Raw genomic sequence first — 22290 nt, 5'->3', positions numbered from 1 at the left:
AAAGAACTTAAGCTTATTTTTCAGAAACTGCTAAGCATATGCCTTCCAACTTCTGTTTAGAAAGACTTCATGCTGACTGTCAAAATCAAGCAATTGAATTCAGACAGTTTTGGTCACTCAATAATGTCAAGCTGCTTTAAGCTCTACACCATGACTGATACCTGTAGGACAAACTTAGGAGTCCATGAAAACCAATGCACCCACAGCTGCTTCGTTTGCAAATCTGGCTCCAGGGCTCTGCCGTAGGCAATCTCTCTGTTCTTCACAACGATGACAGCTTAAACACAGCTGATCTCCTCCCTCATCAACCCACCACTGTCCTGCCATGCCACCCTGCCTTGTGCAGGTGTTCCTTCTGCCAGGCTGGGAAGCAGGTGAGGGATGGGATCCAAGCAGGATTTCATCATGCAGCACAGGCAGCTGCCTGCACAGACACATTAAATGAAGTGCATGGAGGCAGGAATGAAAGCTGTGGGAGAGGTTGTGCAGAAGCTGTTCCAGAAATCTTCCTCCCCACTCCCTTTTGCTTTGCTCACTTTCTGCCAGCCCTGCCCATGGCACCACTTGGCCCTCCCTGCCTGAAGCTGTGCTCCAAAGCCAGGAGAAGCTGCAGGCACAGACCTGGAGAGCAACTCAGGCTAGAGCAGCACAGCTGGAGCTGAAACCATGGCTTGAAGAAGGAACAGCAGCATCTGCTGAAGCACCAGTGACTGTGAACAATCTCTCAGCTCTTTGGAGGGGGTGGGGGGATAACCCAAACCAAAGCCCTAGAGTAAAACAAAAAAATAATTCATTCTTCACAGGGCTTACTTTATGCACCTATGTGCTATTTAGAGTATTTCAGAATTCACTGGGGAAATGGTATGCACATTTTTCTCTGCAGGCAACATAACTTCAGCATGGACAAAACAGTACATTTCACAGAATTGTGGCAGAGAATCCTGAAAAACCACAAACCTCCTCACAAAATTGCCTTACACTATATAATTTTTAATAAAATCAAATATAAACAAACTCACTGTTTGTACAATGGGTGTTTGTACTAGTGTGTCTCATTTTGTGAGCAATTGATGGCTGTCACAATATATGAAATTACACTCTTTGCCTTCCAGTCCAGTGTTGATACTACTTTTCACTGCCTGGTTTGATCAGCTGAGCTCTCATAGCCCATACTGCTGCTATCTCAACAGCTGGAAGTAGTTGTTAACAGCTTTAAAATATCTTTTTCTTTCCTAGGAATACCTCTTCATATGTCAAAAAAAAATTCATTGGTTTAAATGGAACTACAAAATAAGACAAGGCTAGGATGCATAAATAAAAGATGACAATTGGACTGAGAATGGTGATTATTATGAATAATCTACATTTTGTTATTTCTCTTCTTCTGAAATGCATACACATACATTTTGTTGGTAATCTGTCATATTGCATTCTGGGAAAAAGGCAGATCTTCAATAAGTAATTGTCTTGGATATGTTATTTAACTACTAAAGCTGACCAATTCTGTTTTATTGCCCTTCTAAAAATAAATTTGCAATCTTAAAGGTAATTGCAGAAGGAAGAATACTACCATAAACTGAAAATATAAACATTGTCCAAAAAAATTAAAATTCAGTATTAACTTTCAGACCAGCTTAATACACACAAAACTTTAAGGGGTCCCATCACATGATCTCCTACTCAAAACAATTCTACTGTTCTCAATAGTAAAAATTCTCTGTTTGTCCTTAAGAAAAACATAATTACTATCCATCTTATCTCTAGATCCCTAGAGTGCTGCCTGCATTACAGAGCACAAGAAGGATTCAACATTAACTATGATTTCAAACCTCAATACTGATAATGCTAATATATTTCATTTCTCTCTAGGTTACATTAACATGACACAAGAATAAAAAAAATCCTTTTGACAAAATCAGGGTTAAAAAATAAAAACATCAGTAAATGTCTGCTCTTGGTTGCTACACTGAATTATCTCTGCTATGAAGATTTCAGCAGATTAGAACCAGTTTCCCAGGTCACAAGATCAGTCTTTGAATCTGCATTTGGTCACAGAAACCTGCCTTATTTGGAGTTATTTCCAAGTCAATGGCTCTAGATACATTTCTGTTTGGCTCAGGATAAGTGAACCCTCACCTATTATTCTGAAAGTTCTTTTTCAGAATATCAATACTCCATCAAGAAGTCCCTGTAACAGCCACACTTACCTCTCAACAAACCCTTATCTCACTGCTTTTCTTCATTAGAGTTTTAGACACTTTCTGCACATTTTCCCTGCCTCCACTTGCCCCCAAACCCTCCTTTGTTCCCAGACCAACCCTCAGAACACGAAGCTGTTTGCATGACACCTTGTTATCTTGTTATAAACATCTGTGGGAGTTTCAGGCTGACACCCAATATAAACTTTTCACAATGTGACTGGTGCCAAGGAATTGCCCTATTCCCTGCCAACTGTAGTTACACAATAACAAAGACAATCTAATTTGCAGAGATGCTGAAGACTCAGAATTACAGCAGAAATCAGAAAGAGTTACAGATTCTCAGCTTTTCTGAGGGAAGGAAAACATCCTCAACTTTAAATGTCAAAATATTTGCATCAGCTCAGGTTTCCCATCCTCCCATTGTACAACTATTAATCTGTACAGCCATGAAGTCACCATACACCTCCTCAAAACAAATGAAAACCACTGTTCAGATGAGCCTTCTAAGTCATTCTAAGTCAATATTGGTCCAAATGCACAAGGTACATTTTCACTTGTACACAGAGCTTCTTATGCATGCCACTTTTGCCAGTTTTCACAGGGGAAAACTGAGCCACTAAGTGATGTGGTAAGCTCAGGTGTTGCAACACTACCCACCCCACACATCTTCTGCTTCCCACTCCCAGCTCCCAGATTGTGTCTGTTTATTGAAACAATTAGTCACTGTAAGCCAGCTGGACTGTAAGCACCTTCTACATTCAAAAAGTTGAAAAAAATTATGAAATTCTCAGTGCAAGCTGTAGTGAGCAGAAAAGAGAAAGTGCATCCAGTCTGATCAGGGCTTCTCTCAGCCAAATGTAACAAGTAATTGTCACTTTTCAAGGCACAAATCTTTGCACCACACATAGTCATGGAGGGGCTCACAAGAAAAAAGAAAAAACACACTTATCACAATGATACAAAAGGAACAGAGGAGGAAATATTTGTAGCTGAAGAGAAAAATGAAAGCAAGGTGGAACTGTTTTCTGAGTTTCACCACCTCCTTAGTGATGGTAAAATGTCCCTAGGAATTTGTGTCCTTCAGAGCAAAGTCTTAATGTTAAGCTGATGGGCAATCAAGGCAGACAATCCCTCTAAGGAATAAGCATCCTCAGCTTTCTGACTTGGATTTCATACATCGTGCACAACTGCTCTTTTTCAGATTTGGGACACATCAATCCAAACCCATGTCAACTCCAGATCTGGATACTTAACATTGAAAATGTACCTCCTAGGACAGGAGACTGAAAAAAAAAATTACAGAATATTCACTACTTCAATTTTTGAAAGTATCAATCAAAATGTCGATTTTAAAAACCCAATTGGTAATCCCTCCTCAAATCTGTACATTTCAGAATATTTTTCCTCCATTTTAATCAGCTCAGATCAGTTTGCTGACCAAGCTCACATTGTGCAAATGTCTGCAGTGGGGCAAGTGAACAGGCAGCCCAGAGCTCCTTTTGGGTAGAGAGCAGAAACAGTGCAGAAGGAACAAGGAAAGGAGAACTCCTTACCCTGTTTTTTTCTCCTGGAGCTTCTGTTGCTTTACCATGAAACCATGAACTGAGTTACATGTGAGCATTTACATAAGTATCCAGCACAGGCTTATTTGAATAATTACAACTCAGTGTAAGCAAGGGTTGCAAAATATACTCTTGTATTGCCTTTTTGTCCCACATCTAAGGTTGCAAATTCAAACTCAAAAAAATAAAATATAACTGTTATTAATCCCTGTTTAAAATTTCACAGAAATGCATTTCTGTAAATTTCACAGAAATGCAAATACAAAAGAAATATACTTTAGCAAAAATCTGTCATAATTTTAAAATTCAAGTTCAGGGGAAAATACTGTAATAATATACAAAATGTGTCATATCCAGAAAAAGGAGAAGTAAAACCATTAGGAAATATTTAGATTTACTTTTTTCCCTCTTTTTTTTTTTTTAACAGCAGACTCTCAGAAACCACTTCCATCAAATGCAAGTTTGGGGTTTTTTTAACTGTGAGAAATGTAATTTGGGGGGACTAATTTCTAAGAGATTTCAAAATTACAGCCAAAGGTTTGCAAAAGCTTAGTTTCTCTTTGAAAATCAGTCAAACAACAAATGGCTAATTTTATACACACAATCAAACCCTGCAAAAATAAAATTTATATTTGCCTGTATGAAATTTAGGTTTAAAAGTAAACAGGCTAAGGGGCAACCCTGTGACAACTCTGACTGGAGATTCTGAGACCATGTGATACTGCAAAATATCCTTTATTCAGCTGAGAGGTACTCATGTACACACACAGAAGGAGCATTTTATCACAATCAGAACCAGTTTTCCAAAATTTCTTGGAAACAGGCTCACTGCATTTTACAAAATACATCATTTGTTTCCTTTTGGTATTCTAACTTAGGTAGTTGGGGTAAGTAAAAAAAACAGTGATGAGAAGTCATGGTCCCTCTTAGGGTCAGCTGGCATTGAGGTGGTTTATCAAACCAAACTGGAGCATCAACCATTGCAAAAGGGAAATGCACCCCAGAGACTACACAGAACAGCTCAGGGAAAATGGTAAGAGCACCAAGAGGGTTTCTTTTCCCCTTACAACAATGATTTACTAGAACAGGCATGTCCAGGTCTCCAAATCATTTATAAATCTCCATTTATAAACTCCATTTATAAATCTCCATTTATAAACTCAGCTGTTGCTCCTTACTGGGATTGCCCGCAAACCATACACTCCAGTTACTAAGTTATCCTTTCACAGCTTTAGAGGGGCACCTTCTTCACAACTAAATTATTCAGGAAATTTATGAAACAAAAATTACATTATTACCATCTGTGATGAAGGAAATATGTTGACACGGGCATTTTTTACTTGAAATTATTTAGTATTCAGTTTGACTTAGCAGCACTATGAGATGCCATACAAAAGATGGACTGATCAATTTTCACTATCCTCATCAGCTTCTTATGTTGTTATTCATTCCTCTAGAGTTGAGTACTTCTAGTTTTCTTTTTTTTTCCCCACACAAAAACTTTGCAGTATTTACAAATTTGCATTGACTATTTTGCCTTCAGTTTATTCAGACCAAAAACCTCTATCATTTGTAATGTTCTCTGCTGCAAGACAATAAAGCTGAAATTAGTCTGGGACATGGGAAAGCAAGGCACAAAAAAAAGACTGAAACTTCAGTATTTTATATTAATTAACCCTTAAAAGGGAGACAGCAGATTTTCCCAGGTCCAGACTTTGTAACTCAGGTTTATTTTTATTCTAAATACCATGTATAAAGCAGAATGAAAATAGCAAACAATTTTCTGTTGTCATCCAGCAGGTTTTGCCCTCTATGGTGCTATCACCAAGACTTCAGGATGCTGCAAGGTTTGACTGTAGCTGGCAAGATGAGGCAGAGCATAAAGAGATTTGCTTAATTCACTTGTGCAGCATAAAGGTCTGGTGAAGAATATTGTCTTGGTTTACCTGCACAAATATAACTGACCCTCACCTGACAGAGAAAAGGTAAAAGATAAAGTAAGAACAGGAAGGGAAGGACAGGTTCTGGACTGGGAAGAGGCATGTGGTGTACTGGTCCCCTTCACATGGTTATGTACCTTTGAAAGGGAACAATCTGCTTTATTCTGGCAAGTGTTTCCAAAATAAGGTCAGAGAGGGACGTGGAAGAACTAACTCCAAGCTGGCATGGCATTGCTTTGGAGGAGCAGAAGCACCTCAGGAGCAGAGTGTATATGCTTCACTTCTACATAGGCCAAGGCTACCCTACCACTACCCCACTGGCTGGACATTCAGTAAAGCAGAGTGATGCCTCGGCTTTTTCCAAAAATCCCCTGCTGATAAGAAGGGAAGAGAAACAGTAACACCCACTTTCTAAAGAAACAGGCAAAGATGAGATTTGGTAACGAAACAGGCAAAGAAATGGGTGATGCTTGTGCAAAAGATTTTCCTACTTCTCCAGGAAGCTGAAGGTTTAGAGGGGTGGAAAAATGAAAGCACTATTAAATCAGAGGTTGAACCTAACTCTGTTAAGGAATCCTAAAGCTCACTATCAAGTAGGACAATTGCTTTTGTACACAAAACTGCAAGTATGAGAAAAACAGATCAAATCTATAGGAAAGAAAAATATAAAAAGAAAATGGGTGAACAGTGCTCGAGGGTATCCTTCTTTTCAACTACCATAAAGGAGTCAACTTAATTAACTTTTTTCACAATTTGAACTTGTCTTCCCAAATGTTAAACAATCTCAGGCAAGCACGTGATATATTATACCAAAAACAAGCTCAATTTATTTCAGTATTCAAGACACTCTTTTGACATGGTCTAACTAAAATACTGAAATACATACAAATTATGACTGTCTTTATGCACAGGGAATGACTAATACTTCCTCAGTTATTTCTCTTTCCAAACATTCCAAGATCTTTTTTCCCTAAACAACTGCTTGTTCTCCACCTACTAAAGAACTACTTGTTCTCCACATGCTAGACTCTGTGGAAGCTACACAGTAAGAAATGCTTCAACAAACATGAGAACTTCTGCTGAAGACAAAGCTGAGAACTTTGAGTTGACTCAGATAATGAACTACTGGGCCCATATCACATGTCGACTAATGGATGTATTTACCATCAAAGTAATTATTTTGAGGTCACTCGAAAAATGTTGCTTTTTCACACCTACTGAGCAACTGACTAGTCCCACCTGACAGGGTCCTGTAGGTGTGAAAAAGCAACATTTATCTATATCTAAACCATATATCTAAAGTTACAGGTCAGAACAGCCTTCTGTGCAGGAAAAACCCAAGGCAGTGAGTGGGGAACAGAAAATATCCAAGTTCCATTTGTCACGTTTTCCCCATGTTGTTTTCACTAGGGACACATCCCCTGTGCTACAAAACAAGTGCAGGAGATGGAACACAAAATGAACAACCATTTACATTTCAGCTGAGATGGTGTTCTGCCCTTCCCCTGCGTGGCAAAGCAGTGGTGTTGGCAAGGTCAGCCTGCTTATCTTGTGATTCCAGACTCTCTTACCCTGATATGTTGGATAGGTGTGCTTATTTTGGCTGGGGTAGAGTTAACTTTCTTCACAGTGGCTAATATGGAGCTGTGTTTTGAAACTGTGTTGATCACAGTGTTGATAATATAGAGATGGCTTTGTTATTGCCGGGCAGTGCTTGCACAGAGCCAGGACCTTTTCTGCCTTTCATAGTGCCACACTGGCAAGGAGACTGAGGATGCAAAGGAAATTAGGAGAAGACACAGCAGGGACAGGTGACCCAAATGACCAAAGAGACGTTCCAGACCATGTGACATCACCTCAGTATATAAAGTGGGGCGAAGAAGAAGGAAGGGGAGACATTTGGAGTTATGGCATTTGTCTTCCCAAGAAACTGCTTTGCATGTTGTAGACCTGCTTTCCTGGGGATTTCCTTTCACCTGCCTACCCACAGGAAGTAGTGAAAGAAATCCTTGCTTTTACTTGCATGTCAGCCACTTGCCAATAAAGTCTCCCCATACAGGACTGAAAAGCCAGGCTGTGACCTTGAAGAATTTCTTCTTCACATAGAATGCATCCTAAGCAACAAGGAATACCAAAGAACTTCAGCTTCATTCATGTCAATATAGAAGTATTAATTCAAGGGAAAAGTTTCTCACTGAATCTGAAAATAAACACAACTGACACACGGCTGTGGTCTTGTGTTTTTCCTTTCCTCTGGTTAATGCAAGATAGTGAGCATCTCTAGCAAAGCAGCTTGTTATCTCTGCTCTCCTTGATCTCCTTGATATCAAGGTGAGGTGTTTCAACTGTTGCAAGTTAAACAGGGAATTGGACTTGCACTTGCCAGGAGTCACATTTATGGTATTAAGGAACAGCATTCAGCTCAAACTCTTTGAGACATCATGCAACACAGTCACTAATGCTTCACAGCATCTTACTGCACTCTGCTTATCCACGGTGAGACACAAGGATATTGGAGAATCAACCAAACATCATCACAACTTGGGCTACCATAATCCAGTCCCATTGAGGCCAAAATTACAAGTAAAGCTAAGGCACTGCAAAGGTAAGACTTATGGTTAGGTCTCAGCTTTTCATGGGGAGTGCCTGCATCACACTGACTTTCAGAGTTAGCTTCAGGTTAAGAGATCCAGAAAAGTAACTAAACCAAATTGAGGGAATTTTGCTGCTTGCCCATGACTTTTACTTTTTCGTCAGAAAGCTGTAATCCCCTTCATGGTTGGAGAGAGTGCCTTGGTGGGAAGAGAAAGCTGCTGTGGTGGCAAAGAGGCCTGCACAGAACCATGGCCCTTCTCCCAGTGCTCTCACACTCCACAGCCTTTCACTGTGCTCTTCTCCCAAACTCCCTGCTGATAAAACAGACCCTCAGAGCTCATCTGACACTCTGGAGCTGTAAATATGTCTGTGTCCAACAACTGAACCTGCTATATTCAAGGACCACTGACGATGACTGATTGCCAGCCTGCAGCTCTGAGGAGGAGGATGGTCCTCATGGCTGACCAGACAAAGCAAGTGGAAACAGTCCAGCCAGCCATGGTCTGAGTGAAACAGCAAGATCACATGTGGCTGCATAACTAAACATGTAACAGATTATGTGTAAGCAAGGAGAATTCAAGTTGCAATAGCAGTTTTGAACCAGCCACTCTTAATACTGGAGTGTTAGATCTCTTCATGTTAAAAAAAATATTATTTTAAGCATCTTCTGGATACAGATTAGGTAGAAATTTTAATTTCAAAAGATCCCAAAGTATATGTAAAATTGTCAGTTTAGGGGATCTCTCACGGGACAGAAAAAGGCCCATTCAGCTCAACTTACTTTGCCCATCCCTTGAACTGGGTCACACAATTTAAAGCGGATGAGTACCCCCCCTTCTCCTCCTCCTCCTGCCATGGCACTGGAGACCACTGATGTGGCCTGCCACTTCAGCTGGGAAGAGATGCTCAGAATAAGGGTGGGGAGGCAGGGAAAACACACAGTTATTTTTTCTGCCAGGATATGGAGCTTGCCCAGTGATATAGGACATCCTGTAATTCACAGGACAAGTAGTAACCTTGAGTATATTAATATATATATGAATATATATATATATATATTCATGTATTCAACTTAATTATAATTATCTCACCTACCCAGTAAGCTAGCACAGTGAATCTGACAAGATTTGTTCACAGGGCTGTCTAGGACAGATTTACAATGTTTAACTAAAATGAAGGTGCAGATATCACCTGGGTTTGATGGTGAGTTATGTGGCTATCCTGTGGAGGGAAAAAAAACCAAAGACAACAAAGAGAGCCTTTTTTTGTTTCATAAACATAAATGGCCAGGAGTTTGTCCCAGTCTAGTGTACAGTGCACACTCTGGAAGTGCCCCTAGAAGGGCAGGGTCCCAGTGTCATGGCCAGACCCTCTTTCAGAAGGAAGAATCCTGCTTCCTTTACTACCCAAAGCCATGCTTCTCTGCCCTACATTCAATTGAAAACAAGGCCTAGATCTTACAAGTTAATCAGATCACAGCTTGCAATAGGCACAAGGCTGAACAAAACCCCTCCTCACAGGAAACTCAGCTGTGACCTACTTGAGCCTACATAAAGTTATACCCTATGTGTGGCAAAGTGGCATCTATTCACATATCTGCTGATAAGAGAAATGGAAATGAGGAAAAGCAGGAGTGCCAAGAAAGCCTTTGGTCAAGTCCCACACGCCTCAGCACACTACTTTTTTTTTCCTTTTTTCCTGCATTTGTTTGATGTTGCACAGGATTTTTACTTTAAGAGCTGAAAGAGAGTAGCCCAGTTGGCAGCTTGGTGCTTTGCTTCAGCAGAGGAGCTGTGACTGCAAGCATGGCCAAACACTTCTCCTTCCCCTCACCAACACCTGAGTCCCACACCTGATGGGAAACAGCTCTTGTACATCAGCTGTTGGCCAGGCTCAGACTCTCCTGGAGCAACTCCTCTCTCTGCAGCAGGCTCCTGAAAACCCTGTCTCCTGCTCACACACAAAGGCAGGACCACACCATGCTAAGCATGAGCTTTACTGAACTGCCCAGAATACAGGACAGCCATGCAACCAAGAGGTGCCTTTTCAGCAATATCATTTCCTCCTAAATGTTTGGGTATTGTCCAAACCCAAGACAACTTCTAAGTGATGTCATTCTTCCTAAGAAAGGTAAACCCTGCCCATGATGGACAGACCTACTCTCAGGAGACTTCTGTAATTCTTCCCAAGATTTCATGATCCCATCTGAACACAGTGGCCACTTCACAGTATTTGTCAGAAATGGCTCTCTCTCCATCCCACCTCCATGCCCAGGAAATGCAGAAAGCTGCTCCCCTCCCCACAAAGCACCTTCTGCAGTGAGACTGTCGTCACACTGGTACGTAGGTGCCTGTCTATTTTTCAAGGTTTTAGCTCACATGTTGTTTGTCCTGACTCTGAATCATAGCCCGTGGGGCTGAGCCAGGCCAAGGGATGACTGAGAACTGCCAGTGCTGTAATTGCCACGGGGCAGTGCTCAGTTCCCCAGTTCCTCTTCTGCCACACCAGACAAAGAGCAGACGTGTCCATCCAAACACTTGTTTCCCTCACTTGCACACTGTTTTCTTTCCTAATGCTTTTTCCTTTAGAAAATACACTTAGAAAAACAGACCAGAAGCAGGAGAGCAGAATGCTCCTCTGTCTGAGGGCTGGCAGAGCAAACTGGTGATTTGCTGCTAGAAGTAAACTGCTCTATTAACAAAAATACATTTCTTGAGACCTGGCTGACCATTTGGTAAAACACTGGTGCAATTTAATGGGTTTCTGGAGAGTTGTGTCCCACTATATCAGTAATACCTCTAATGCCTAGTGCTGGCATGAAGTCCTGGCCAGGAGCATTAGGGTAAATTGGGCTGATACCTCTGCAGTAAGGAGCAGCCAGTGTAGTGAGAGTCTTTCCCTTGCATTTTGCATAATGGAGAAAGCTATGGGTATCAGCAGGTCATTTAATGAACTTCATCACTCTAATTTCCATGGTGGAGCAACTGACTGACCATTGCCAACGCTTTCCAGACAAGGTCCCAGTAATTCTGAGCAAATAGATTCATCTAGATAAAAATAAAAATATATGAAGCACAAATACAAAAATATATGATATATGTCCTTCAGGAGCACATATGTAATTAGAAATATAAAAGGTCCACCACCTCAGGCTTTCTTCATCATGCCAACCTGTACTCCACTCTGTTTGAGTACTGTTTTCCATATTTTTCAGTTTTTATAGTTCCTTATATTATTTCTGCAACAGTCATTGTAGACTGCTACAACTGATTCTTTGGCATGCACAAATCTTCCTTTTTTGAAGAATAGTTCCAGGTTCAGCAGCAAGAAGGTAATAGGTTACTGAAAAAAAGTCAAACTAAGCAAAAGTAGAAAAACATCTTAGACATCAATGGTTAACAAAGGCTAAAGACTGTTTTCCATGACCTTTGCATTGACAGCAGGCAGCACAGACTTCTATTGTCTAAGAAACACAAAATGTTTTGCATATTTGAGGTATAAATATTTGTATGATACTTACACTATTCTGCACCTTATCTTGGGCATCCAGTTTATAAGCTAACACAACACAGAGGTAATAAAATATACAACAAGTTGCGCCTATATTTGGTGAGGGGGAAGACTTTTCTTGATGCTTCCAAGTAATTCTATTAAATTAACCACTTCCCAGTTATTTTAACTTCATTACAGGTTATCACACATCATGGTGTTTCTGAATACAATGTTGTTTCAGGGCAAGATGAAAAAATATGGAGCTAATAATTGTTTTATCAGCTCAATTATTTTTCTCTCTTTTTATCTACTGTAGACAGCCTAGTGGATACACTACAATGCCAAATCCACAATGCCTATAGCTAAGCATTAAAATGTGATTTAACTTAGGACATAGATCAAACCGCCTCACAGTAAATGGTTTTAAAATATTTCAGACTTTAAGAAGTCTATATTAATGTTAAAAAAAAAGGTGGTACTCCTATAAATTTTGAAGTGCTAATAAAAGCAGGGCTGGCAGTTGATAACCAGAGCTCCTTCAAGACAGAGGTGTAACTGCCAGTATGGTTTTGATTTGCACACCTATGAGATTATCTTATCAAAACAAAAAACATGCCAAACATAATCACAGTGCTCTGCTTTCAGTGGTTTCAGCAGGCAAGCTCATATAGAAATCAACCATTTGGTTCAAAACAATCATAATATTCATTTAGAAATTAAGAGGAACGTATAAGGCACCCTTTCAATAAGAACTAAGGGCAGAGATAAATGTGATCGTTTCATGATACAATGTATTTCACAACAAATAAAACATAAATAAACCCCAGAGAAACATAAAGCATACCAGAGGAGAGTCTGATAGTAAATGGGCCCTTTCCTGCTGCAGTTCCCTTACAAACCATAACCACCAAACGACTGTAATTAACTCCCTGTCTGGGAGCTACCTCCCCACATACAAGAGCAGTACCCAGCAAACAAGACCAGGACACCTGAAGGGCCTCCTCTGCACAGGTGAAATTATCTGAGCAGCACAGCTGGTGTGTCAGAAAGAAAGAAAAGCACGTGCTTTCTGATAGCCCAAAATACTCTAAACATTTCTGTAACAGCAATAAGTAATAACCCATCTTCCAGTCTCTGAAGAGTTCTGAGAAACTGAACAAAACATCATCTTCTATCAAAGGTGAGACAGTCAGAATATCAGAAACACGTACTCTAAAATGAAAACAAAAGCTCCAGAAGCAAGTACTCACAAGACGGCTTTTTGCCTGCATTTCTACCACAGTCAGTTTTTCCATCTATAAGAGCTATATGTATTTGATTCATAAAACAACCCTGAATATTTCAGATTATAATCTGTCATTTCAAGCAGGGACTTCACAGCCATGCCGGTACTAAAAGTTCAGTTTACAGCTCAAATAATTACCCGTTCCAACTTTTAAGAGTGCAGAAAGGAAGCCTGTGGAAAAACAACACCACGCAAGTCTCGTCAGGTACTGAACAAGCAGCAGGTGTGCTGTGTCCCAGCACAAGGCTATGTAAGAGCATGCACTGCCAACAAAAGGGAACCCCATGTGGGACAGAAAGCAGGAGGAATTATTAGGGTAACTGAACTCAACAGAAGGCAAGTCTTCCCTTGAGTTGAGGCAAAACAGTCTTAGCAAAGCACAGTAGTTGCATGGAGCTAAGACTCAGAGAAGAAAGTCACATAACAAAGAAATACTCATCAGTGTTGCCTTTCAAATGGATTTGGCAGCCTGGGCCACAGCCCCTTTATATCACACAGTTAGAGCAATTTTAAGCAAAGGTTTCAAAGCCGGCTTTTGTCACCGCTCCCACTTGGGGCTGCTGTGACACCTGTGCGCCGAGGCAGCAGCCCCTCGGCCCTGGCGGTGCCGCACACTCTGGGGCTCGGAGCGGCGGCAGGGGGGGCTCCGTGTGCGGCACCCCGGCAGGTCCCTCAGCGGGCCGGCACCCCCGCCTTGCCTCACCTGCCCTACCTGCGTGTCCCGGCCGCTGTCGCGGAAGGAATCCGGGCGCCGGCGGCGTGGAGGGCGGCGGAAGGAGGGAGGGAGGAAGGGAGAGAGGCACCGCACTGCCTCGCTCCGGCCCGGGAAGGCGGCACCTCCTCCTCCTCCCGCTGAGCGCGGCTCCCCGCGGAGGAAGCAGCGGGGGCAACCCGAGGCGGCCGCGCTTGTCTGGGCGCCCGGGGCGGGTGCGGCGCTGCGAGAGGCTGAGCTGAGGTGTCCCACACCCACTAGATCCGTCGGGAGCTGCCTCGAATCCCGTCCGAGAAGTACAAGAAAAAGGAAAACTACGTAACTCGGAGCAGGTTGCAAACGCTCCCTCAAAATCTATGGTCTTGGCCCCAGCTGGCTGTAATTGTGTGAAAGCTGTGCTTTGACTACAGCATTTCTCTTACCAAACCACGGAGAGAATGAGTGCTCGCGGGGCTCCGGGCTGGGCCGTGCTGTGGCGGTGGGCACAGCATTCCCCCATCCCCAGTGGGCTGTGCATCCCCGAGGCTGCTCCTCTTCAATGCCCATCGCAGATCTGCTCGTGTCCCCGTGTCCCAGGGGTTACAGTGCCTTCCTTCATAATTAACCGTGCCAACAGTCACATCCAGCCACCTCAAACCCACAGCCAGAATAATTGAAGTGGCTTTTTATGCCCCTCAGGTGCCTGTGCTGAACTTCAGAGTTCAGAGTCTGTACTGAAATGGCACGTAGGCTCTTTTCTTTACCTCCTTTCCCATTCCTAGACCAGTCTGACCTACAGAAACTGTCACTGCAAAACCACATTGAAAGAAAAAGATCTTGTAAAGTTCAACAGAAATACGTCTCTCACATTTCAGTCAGCCTAGAGGAAAGCAAGCAGGGTCTATTGCTGTTTGCAAGAGAATTGTTTTGTTATGATTAGTGTGTAATAGCTGTATCAACACAGATGTCTTTTGGTTCAGCTCAGAGGAAATGACTTACCGAGCCTTTGTTTTTACTTGAGGGATTTCCTCCAACTTACTTTGGCACTGTGGCCATGTCTCCCATGCCTGTCACACTACTGCTGAGACCTGGGAGTCACAGGGCTGAATGCCTGGTGTGTGGGGCCTCTCTGTTTTAAATACATGGGCAGTCTCCTTGAGGCCACTCTATGATCTGAATGCCTGGTGTGTGGGGCCTCTCTGTTTTAAATACATGGGCAGTCTCCTTGAGGCCACTCTATGATGACTAGTACCACCAGCCCATGTCACCACTCCCACTTCCCTCCGCATCCACGCAGTTGTGGTAGCACACGCTCAGGCATCCATTCAGACACCTTTACCCACTGCCACTGATGTGGTCAGTTTTGCAAACAGGCAACTATTGCTTCATTTTTCAAGCAATGGCAGCTACAGCTTTCCTCGCCCCCTCTGCTGCTGCTGTGGCACAGGGAAAGGGCAATAAAACCAAACAGTTGCTTAAAGGAGGAACTTGAAATAGCTTTGCCCTATATGGTGCCCTTTTTGAGCTCTAGAAAGAAGTGACATCTAGCAGAGAACTAGATTATGTGTTAAGCTACACTGTGACTTAACCAGCAGCAGCTACATTACTCCTGAGGCTTCACTCCAGAGCTGCAGCAGAAGCAAAGGGACAGCAGGGCACATCCCTGTGGTTCAAAGCATGTGGCCATTGCCGTGCTGTTCTTCTTACAACCACTGATCAGGGGTTAACTACTTTGATGTTGATCAGCCAACAGACAGAGCATTTGTGGTGGACTTGTGGAGCACAAACTTGCTTGCAAATTTTGTGGAGTTTGCAGTTCTCAGTTCCCTTCCTGTGTTTTTTCTACCACAACTGCAGACAAAGGACATCATCAGGATGGTGGAATCAAAGCAACTATAGGATGCCACTGCTTCTCAGGATTTTGCTCTACTACTAAGGAATGAGTAATAGTGAAGAGTCCTTGTGGCGAAGTCTCAAGGAGAAAGTCTCCACTTTGGGAAAGACTGAGACTCGTGAAATTTCAGGCCCATATAAAGTACCAAGGAGAGAAAGGCAAATACACAAGTTGGATGGCAACTTTAATAGACCACCTTTTCCAGCAGTTTTTCATCTACTAATGCTTCAGCATTTCATGGTTCATGCCCATTTTCTCATTGAAGCCAGTGTTGTTCTTTTGGGTGTGCTCTTGGATTCAAAAAGTAATATTTCTGGTCAGAGGGAGGCATGTCTACCAGTTCCTCGATCACAGAGAGGCTCTTTTTCTTTTTCCTTTACATGCCTGTCAAATCCTCTTTGTCCCTTAATTTCTCAGAGGATTCTGTCAATTTAGTCACTGAGCATTTTCTTTGTTTATTTCTCTTCCCTCACTTGCTGTGGGCAGAGATAACACTCTTAAGAGGGAACCCTGTGAATGAGAGAAAAATTTCAGTCATTCTTCATTATCTGGTTTTCCTATCAGCAAATGTGCTGGTTTTCCTTTCTCCATAGCTTTGGCCCAGTTTTGAGAGACTTTGGGAGTGATAATTCCATTGTACCACTGAAAGTAACTAAACAGCGGAGTGTAATAGAGACCTACCATAAAATACTCTTTCTTGCAGTAAATATTGTTGTCTTGAAGGTGTATGCCAGTTCAATGCCAGCCACTGGGTTGTGTTTTGTTGCAGTAAATGTGAGGATGTTTCCTAGCTGTGCCACCGTTTTGAGGAGACACACATTGTGTCAAGAAGCAAAAGCACCATATCAACATAGCAACAGGTTGGGACACAGGTGCAGGGTACTATCAGCTGTGTCATGTCTGTAAGATGTGTCTGTCATAGACAAATGCCACCCTCGGGAAAAGTGCTTGCCCAGTGGGGTTATGGAAGAGATCATGCTGAGTGCGATCACAAGGCACATACAGGACAACCAGGGGATAAGGTCCAGCCAGCACAGGTTTAGGAAGGGCAGGTCCAGCTGACCAACCTGATCTCCCATTTATGACCAGGTGACCACCACTTGGATAAGAAAGGCTCTGGATGTCGTCTGCCTGGACTTCATCAAAGCCTTTGATACTTTCTCCCACGGCATCCTCCAGGAAAAGTAGGCAGCTGATGGCTTGGATGGGTGCACTCTTTGTCAAAAACTGTATGGACAGCTAGACCCAGAGAGTGATGGTGCCACATCCAGCTAGTGGCAATCCTTAGTGGTGTTTGCCAGGGCTCAGTACTGGGCCCAGTCCTGTTCTATATCTTTATCAGTTATCTGGATGAGGGAATCAAGTGCACCCTCAGCAAACTCATGGATGACACCAGGCTAGGTGGCAGCTGATCTCCTGAAGGGCAGGAAGGCTCTGCAGAGGGATCTGGACAGGCTGGATCAATGGGCTAAGAACAGTAGTATGAGGTTCAACAAGGCCAAGTGCTGGGTGCAGCACCAGCTCAAGAGAAAAGAATATTTTATCTCCATTTCTGAGAGGTTTGTATCACTGTATATATAACCATGTTATACTGATTTAATTATAAGAAGCAGCTGAACCACATTGATTAGAAGCCTATCACGCCAAATCCCCAAGAGAAGGTCAGATTCTGATTGTGATATTATTATAGCTGTGTTCCTAGTTAAATTATTCTGAATTCACATGTAGGTCAGACTGTGGTTTTGCCTATGGAGCTTTAGTGTATTTGGTATTCCCTAACAACACCCTGCAATGCTACAGGCTGGGGGAAGAGTGTCTGGAAAGCTGCCCAGCAGAAAAGGACTGGGGGGTGCTGGTGACAGTGGCTGAACGTGAGCCAGATGTGCCCAGGTGGCCAAGCAGGCCAATGGCACCCTGGCCTGTGTCAGCAATAGTGTGGCCAGCAGGCCCAGGGCAATGATTGTTCCCCTGTACTGGTGAGGCTGTACCTCAAATCCTGTGTCCAGTTCTAAGCCCCTCACTACTAGAAGGACATTGAGGTGCTGCAGTGAGTCCACACAAGGGCAATGGAACTGGTGAAAGGTCTGGAGCACAAGTCCTGTGAGGAGTGTCTGAGGGAGCTGGGGGTGTTTATCCTGGAGAAAAGGAGGCTCAGGGTGGACCTTATTCCCCCCTACAACTACCTGGAAGGAAGTTGTAGCTGGGTAGGGATTGATTTTTTTTCTCCCAGGTAACAAGTGTCAGGATGAGAAGACATAGGCTCAAGTTATGCCAGAGGAGGTTCAGGCTGGACATTAGGAGGAATTTTGTCACTGAAAGGGTGTCAGTTATTGGAATGGGTTGTCCATGTAGGAGGTGGACTCATCAGCCCTGGAGGTGCTCAAGAAATGACTGTTTGTGGTACCCAATGCCATGGTCTAGTCAACAAGGTGGTGATTGGTCAAAGATTGAACTTGATGATCTCAGAGGTGTTTTCCAACCTAAATGATTCTGTGATTCTTTGATTTACAAGATATCGTAGTCTCAACAGGAAGGTACAGTCAAAATACCAAGGAGTTTTGAAAGCACTCTAGAATACAGGGAATCTGGGTTTTTACCCACTGCTTTAGAATATTGTAGCACTTTTCATTATAAACATTGCCCAGCACAACATGAAAGATCTGTGCAAAAGCTATGTGCACAAACAAAACATATAACCACATAACATTTGTTTTGTTATGTGGTTATAATCTAGATTTATGGAACAGCAATTATCCATATGTATCACTTGTCCTTTCCTTGATCACCATCTCCTCTAAAAAGTTCCCTCTAGGAACTTTCTGGACTAGGAAGCCAGTGTTTCCAAGTGGGAGGATGTAGCTGCTACTGCTGGGTGGCTGGGAAGGGGCAGGCCCTGACCTACCGTGGTGATAACCTTCACTGGTCTAGCTGGGATTAATCTTCTTGGGGATGCAGGGTGATTCCCACCATGATAACTTTTTATCCTTTCAGTGTGAACTGTTGTCAGTTGATGCTAGATTTTCCTTTGGCATGCAGCTGTGTCACCTGACATTTTGGGATTTTCATATCCACAGTCTAGCAGGACTCATAAATGAATGCTAACTCCATGCAGGAAAAAGAAACTGGGGAAATAGTTTATCAGTCAGGTTATTGATAAGCCAGGAGTAAAACCCACAAGACTTTGCAAGGAACTCTAATATAGTTACTGATTTAATGAACAAAAGGTAAAAGAAGCATGTATCAGGCTAAATTAGCCTTCAAAAATTCATAGACCTCTCTAAAGCTACCAGACCCATAAACTTGCAAAAGAGTTTGAGAAATTTCTTTAGTAAGTGGTGGGCCTGCTTGACCACAATGTTTGGTAAAATCATATAACCACACACATTTGTCAAACCTTTCTTTCCTTTTTCTCTGTGCTATGGTGTACTGCTGCAGTGCAACTTGCCACAAACAAAGGAGTTAGTTATTAAAAACAGGGCCCTGTTCAGCACAGTGCAGCCCGATTTGAGTGGTGGCTTGATGTGCTAATGTAATAACATGACAGGAAAGTAACATGAATATATAACATGGAAGAGAACATAAAGAGTCTTCATTTAGTTGCACATTTTACCTGACATCCAGGGTCAGAACAGTAGTGCTAAGGAGTACATTGAAATTCTCTGCCAGTCCTGGTACAAAGAACAACTGTCTAAAAAGACAAGGATGTGGATTAGTATGCTGGGTTGTTCAGCTCTGGTGATTGTCAGCTTGTGCTCTCTGAGTCTCTAGATACTTCTAGGAGGACCCCTAGGAGGTAACCAAGAAGGACCACAGTAGGATTCACTCTCTAAGGATCTTTAGATCTGAAAACTACTGCCCTGCCAGCTAATGTGGTCAGTGTGGACTGTCTGAAGTATGCAGCTACCAGGAGCTGTGGGCAAAGACTGTCTAGGTGACACTGCAGGGCAGCCTCAGACACTGTGATAGCATCATATGTGGCTTAGCACATGCTGCTGCTAAGGAAACAGTAAGTCTGCTTGAAGAGGCAACTCTTAGATTTCAAAAGCAAGTTTAGCCTTTAGATACGGGTGGCAAAGAAAAATTTAACCAATTAATATGGGTGCTCAGTGAACAGAATCTGAGCTCAGCAAAACTGGGATTTCACATCTGACTTTAATGGAGTTACACCAAATTTACAGGGAAAATGCTGAAAGAAAATTTTGTGTCAAGATGTGATCTGCTGAACTGGAATATACTATGGAAAAGTAGGTGTCAATGCATAATTTTAGCTTGTATATAAAGTATTATGTAAGACTGAATAAGGTTAGAAAGCAAAGCAAAAATGCAAACAACTTTCCTCTCTCAAGAGAAAAGAATATTTTATCTCCATTTCTGAGAGGTTTGTATCACTGTATATATAACCATGTTATACTGATTTAATTTAAAGAAGCAGCTGAACCACATTGATTAGAAGCCTATCACGCCAAATCCCCAAGAGAAGGTCAGATTCTGATTGTGATATTATTATAGCTGTGTTCCTAGTTAAATTATTCTGAATTCACATGTAGGTCAGACTATGGTTTTGCCTATGGAGCTTAGTGTATTTGGCATTCCCTAACAAAATTGCAAAATAAAATTTACCATGCATCCAGTTGACAATAAAAGTTCACTTCAACAAATGGAATCAGTAGTATGGCAGCAGCCTTCAGTCCAAGCATTTTGCCACATGGCCTAATTTCTGCCCTTATCAGGCTGGCATTCCAGTAATGACAATTCAGAGTAAATCCACTGTGATAATCACATACATGACCTTACTATTATTTTAGAGTGAATTTGACATTCTACACTCCCGCTAAAACCCATTTTCCAGCCTTCATTGACAGACACTACTAATGTTACAACTTTCAAAACAGTTGCAGCAAGTAACATTTGTTTTGTTATTAAAGAATTTGCAACTTCATGTTAGAAAGTTTTATTTAACTGATGATCACTTTTCAAGTTATATTTACTGATTAAATGAAGTAGGGACATAAAATGGAAATTTTTTTTTCCTGATTCAACTCCTGTGAATGTGCATTGCTGTGAACAAAGCTGAATGAAGATGAATGTTGCATCCCTCGCAACATCATGTCTAAAGCTATGGTCTTGCTGAAAAAATTGCCTTCATTGTTCCTAAAAGCTCTTAATATTGATGTATAGGAAGAGTTAGGGACCCTCAAGTGTCATAAAGAGGGAATTTCCACTTCATACTTCATTGCTGTTTCCTTGCAACCTCCTGAAGCTGCAGTCCAGCATTCTAGCAATTTTTCAAGTCCAACATGGGCTGCAAATATGGTGTTTAACAGGTGTATGTGCATGTATAAGCATAGAGATACACACGTGTGCGTGGTTGCACACACACTATTTGCTATACAGACAAGTTAAAACAACACAATATGGTTCATCACTTTGAAATATGGCAAAATGAACAGATCATAACCCTAGTCTTCCCAAATCAATACCCCTCTCTGCTTCATTGGACTTTGTCATAAATCCAACATTTTCAGAGAACAATTTAGCTGTCACTTATTTCTTTGGAAAAAAAAAATTAATTGTCAAGAGCACTAAAAGCTTTGTTTTTTTTAATAATAATTATATTCCTTGGACAAACCTTAATGTTTTTCTCAAAATTTTCTTGCCAAAATGCTTATGAGAAAGGAAGAAGTCTTTAAGTCTCTTGCCTCATGTGTTTCTTTGTTCTAATAGCCAGGCCTGTCACTAGTAGGAGATGCCTGTGCCATGACTGTGAGTGGGCTGACACATTGCTATCTACCCTCACATTTGGCTTGCAAACAATACCAGGAACTGAGCCCATAGAAAATATCTCACTCTCACCAGCCTGCCACATTGTTTGAGCTGGGAAATTGAGACAAACTGCTACATTCGCAGTTAAAAATAAGAGCCCTTTGAATTTTCCCTCTACTCTGAACTTTCCACTAAGGGTTGACTTTTGTCATTTTGGCACATCTTCTGAAGTCTGAATATAGCTTAGCTTTTATGTAGGGCTTTCTGTACTTAAAGAATTGTGCAGCAGTGGAACAGGTTCAGACCTGTTAACAGAGGAATTGCAAAATGTGTCTTATTGAACCAGACACCAGCATTCTACTGTGCCCTGATGTGCAGGTTTGGTTGTGATGGGGGCAAGATGCCTCAGCCCAAGACAGTTCCCTTCTCCTGGAGAAAGCCTAACTGTGGCTCATATTTAGCCCTAGGGCACCACTGACTTCAGCCACACTTGGGCTGAATCTGTCCCATATATTCTTTTGATTTTGCATCCTCCATCAATCCCTCATGACGAGTGACTCAGCCTTTCCACCAAGGAACAAAGGCATTTAGAAGGTTACAGCTCATTCCAAAGATTGTTTCAAGATGAAAATGATAAAATAAGTTAAACTGCATGTGTACAAAGTACAATACTGCAAAGAGCCAGGGATTTTTACAGAGAAGGATACAGAAGGTAACTTCTAATAAAATGCACATGTTCTGCTGTGCTTATTATTGTCAAGCCCTCAATAAACAGATTTTCTGTGATGGTAACTACACGTTCAGATATTATTTCTCCTTTTTAATTTTGGGAGAGAAATATAATTGTTTAAAAGTATTAAAAATTTT

At 42.0% G+C, this 22290-nt stretch overlaps 1 protein-coding gene across 1 annotated transcript in view; it reads right to left on the bottom strand.

Annotated features, from left to right (window-relative positions):
* TEC (tec protein tyrosine kinase) overlaps nt 1-13937 on the bottom strand; it is a 43635-nt gene extending 29698 nt beyond the window's left edge. Inside the window, exon 1 of the mRNA XM_071432439.1 lies at nt 13788-13937. The gene's annotated coding sequence lies outside the window, so the exon portion shown is untranslated. The remainder of the gene's footprint in view (nt 1-13787) is intronic.
* Between the last annotated feature and the right edge of the window lie 8353 nt (nt 13938-22290).

The sequence above is a fragment of the Agelaius tricolor genome, unplaced genomic scaffold, assembly GCF_023055355.1.
Source record: "Agelaius tricolor isolate 1412-34295 unplaced genomic scaffold, bAgeTri1.0.p SCAF_8, whole genome shotgun sequence".
Classification (NCBI taxonomy): Eukaryota; Metazoa; Chordata; class Aves; order Passeriformes; family Icteridae; genus Agelaius; species Agelaius tricolor.
Note: the sequence above shows the minus strand (reverse complement) of the source record. Positions and strands in the feature narration are given on the sequence as shown.